The sequence below is a fragment of the Gossypium arboreum genome, chromosome 12 (genome assembly GCF_025698485.1).
Source record: "Gossypium arboreum isolate Shixiya-1 chromosome 12, ASM2569848v2, whole genome shotgun sequence".
Taxonomy (NCBI): Eukaryota; Viridiplantae; Streptophyta; class Magnoliopsida; order Malvales; family Malvaceae; genus Gossypium; species Gossypium arboreum.
Window position 1 is genome coordinate 49,853,685 of NC_069081.1, and position 3,135 is coordinate 49,856,819.

The following is a 3,135-nucleotide window of genomic DNA, read 5'->3' on the forward strand; positions in this document are numbered from 1 at the left end:
AGAAGTTCTTATTTATAGTCTAAGCTCGACTTACCTCTCTAGTGTGTGATCATGGTGGATCGAGGAGTTTACACTCCTCATCCCTACTATCAATTTTATCAACATAAGGTTTAAGACGAGTACTATTTACCTTGAACGTGCCGAATTTGGGGTGATTTACCTTGACCGTACCATATGGAAAAATGCTAATTACCGTAAGAGGGGTTTCTTCATTCGGTTCAGAAGTGGCGATTTGAGGATCTACTGCATCTCGTAGTACTTTGTCTCCAACTTTAAGTTGATTTTGGGAGGAATTAAGCTCATCATGGCGTGGTTTTGGTTTATCGTGTTTTCTTGGTTTATGTGTCCACCATTCATCTAGCTCCTCGATTTGTAACCTTCATTCTTCATGGATTGGTTCTTTGTTGTTGCTTGGCTTATGTATGTTCTTCGAACCTATTTCCTGCAAAGAAGGTTGCACAATATGGTTAGTTTTAGCCGAATGATTTGTACGGTCACCTTAGATTTTTGATGTGTTATTCGAATTACAGGCTTGAAGGGTGATAGTTTCATCTCCCACACGAAGTGTGAGTTCACCTGTGCCAACATCAATAATTGTTCTAGCTGTTGCTAAAAAAGGCCTTCCTAAAATTAAGGGAACGTTGCTATCTTTCTCTATGTCTAGAATAATGAAATCAACTGGGAATATAAATTTGTCGATTTTAACGAGTACATCTTCAATAATACCCCTAGGAAATCTGATAGTTTTATCTGCTAATTGAATGCTCATCCTAGTTTGTTTGGGATTCCCTAGACCTAGCTGCTTAAACAATTTGTACGACATAACATTGATACTAGCCCCTAAATCAGCCAACGTATTATTAACATCTAAGCTACCAATTAAACAAGGAATTGTAAAACTCTCTAGATCTTTTAGTTTGTTGGGCAGCTTATTCTGTAGAATGGCTGAGCAAACCGAGTTTAGCTCCACATGCAATGCTTCATCTAACTTCCGTTTATTTTCTAGAAGCTCCTTTAAAAACTTGACTGCGTTTAGCATCTACGAAAAGGGCTTTAATAAACGGTAAGTTAATATGTAGTTTCTTTAAAAGTGTAAGGAATTTACCAAATTGTTCATCTGAGCGGTCTTTCCTTGTCGATTGGGGTATGGAACACGAGGTTTGTATTCTGTAATTACCGCCCTTGGCTTATTGTGGCCTACCTCATCCTTACCTTTTCTTACCATCATTTCTGGCCTTGGTTCTGCACCTAGCCCTTCCTCATCTTGAATGACAATCACGTTGAGTTGCTCTCTTGGATTAGATTCAGTGTTGCTTGGCAGGCTACCTTGTGGTCGCTCGAAAATTAACTTGGCAAGCTGTCCAATCTGTGTTTCGAGCCCCTGGATTGATGCTTGTTGATTTTTGAGTGCCGTCTCTATATTCTAAAAACGAGTTTATGACACCAAGATGAATTTGGTTATCATCTCCTCAAGGTTCAGCTTTTTCTCCTGCTGGTACAGTGGTTTTTGAAAGCCTGAAGGAGGTGGTGGTCTCTAATTTCCTTGGTCTCCCCATGAAAAATTTGGGTGGTTCCTCCAACCTGCATTGTAAGTATTGCTATAAGGACTGTTTTAAGATTGAGGATTGTTACCCATGTAATTTAATTACTCGTTCTCCATGTTGTGGCCATAAGGTGGGTATTCTATACTGCTTGATCCACCTCCACTTGCTTCACACTGCATTACTGGGTGAACCTGTGAAGAACTAAGAAAACTATCAATTTTCTTATTCGAGAGTTCTACCTGATTAGAGAGCATGGTGACCGAATCGATGTTATAAATGTCGACTATTTTCATTGGCTTTGTCCTCATGACTTGCCACTGATAGTTATTCAGTGACATCTCCTCTATAAATTCATAGGCATTTTCAGGTGTCTTATTATTGATGGTTCCGCCAGAAGCTGTGTCAACCATTTGTCGAGTTGAAGGATTCAGGCCATTATGAAAGGTTTGAACCTGTAGCCAGAGTGGTAACCCATGGTAAGGGCATCTTCTCAAGAGGTCCTTGTATCTCTCCCATGCATCGTAGAGTGTTTCTAAATCCATCTACACAAAAGAAGATATATTATTATGTAATTTAGCCGTTTTAGCCGGCGAAAAATATTTTAATAAAAACTTTTCGGTCATTTGTTCCCAAGTAGTGATTGACCCTCGTGGCAACAAGTTTAACCACTGTTTAGCTTTGTTTCTCAATGAAAAAGTGAATAACCGAAGGTGAATGGCATCATCAGAAATGCCATTAATTTTAAATGTATCACATAGTTCCAAAATGTTTGCCAAGTTAACGTTGGGATCCTCGTCCTGCAAACCATCAAACTGAACAAACTGTTGTATCATTTGAATTGTGTTGTTCAAAAGTATTTGTGGCTACAACAGGTCTAACTATGCTCGATTCAGTTTCTATTAAAGAAGGTTTAGCATAATCATACATAGTGCACGATGCAGGATTTTAATTAACAGCAATCGCAGGAGGTAGTAGATTTCTTGGTTTTCAGCCATCTCATTGGTTGTGGTTGAAGTATCGTCCTCTTGCTTTTCCTCTGTGTATCATAAGCTTCACCTTATTTCTCTTCAGTTTCTGCAAACTATGCGATCGATCTCACTGTCAAAAAGTAATGGTCCTGACAGGTTTCTTCTAGTCATAAACTAGAAAAACATGTACGAAGAAAATAAATGAAGAATTTACAAAAGAAAAGAAAATTTTAAATTGAAATAAGAGTAAAATGGCTAAAGTAATAAAAATCGAGTTTTCCTAATATCCTAGTACCCCGGCAACGGCACCAAAAACATGATTGCATGATATTCGTAACAGGTTTTAAAAATTTATAAATGAATCATTTTTAAGACTAACTTATTATCACAATTAAGGCAAGTGTACCTATCAAACAGTACTATAGTTCAGCAAGACCAGATTGTCAAACCTAAAGGAACTACGAGTACTAGTATTTACTTCCTTTTTATTATCTAGCCTAAAAATTAAGAGGTTTGGTTATCTAAACTAATTACTAAACTAAGAATGCACAGAGAGAAAAATTGGGAAAATACTTTTGGGAAAATTCGATTGATTAAGACAATACCTAAGGAAAAATCCACTT

At 37.5% G+C, this 3,135-nt stretch overlaps 1 non-coding gene across 1 annotated transcript; it reads left to right on the forward strand.

The window, feature by feature from the left end:
* The first annotated feature begins 2,012 nt into the window (after nt 1-2,012).
* On the forward strand, nt 2,013-2,118 carry LOC128286320 (small nucleolar RNA R71). Its single transcript, XR_008276863.1, has one exon. It is a non-coding gene; the product is annotated as a small nucleolar RNA R71 (small nucleolar RNA).
* The last annotated feature ends 1,017 nt before the right edge of the window (nt 2,119-3,135 follow it).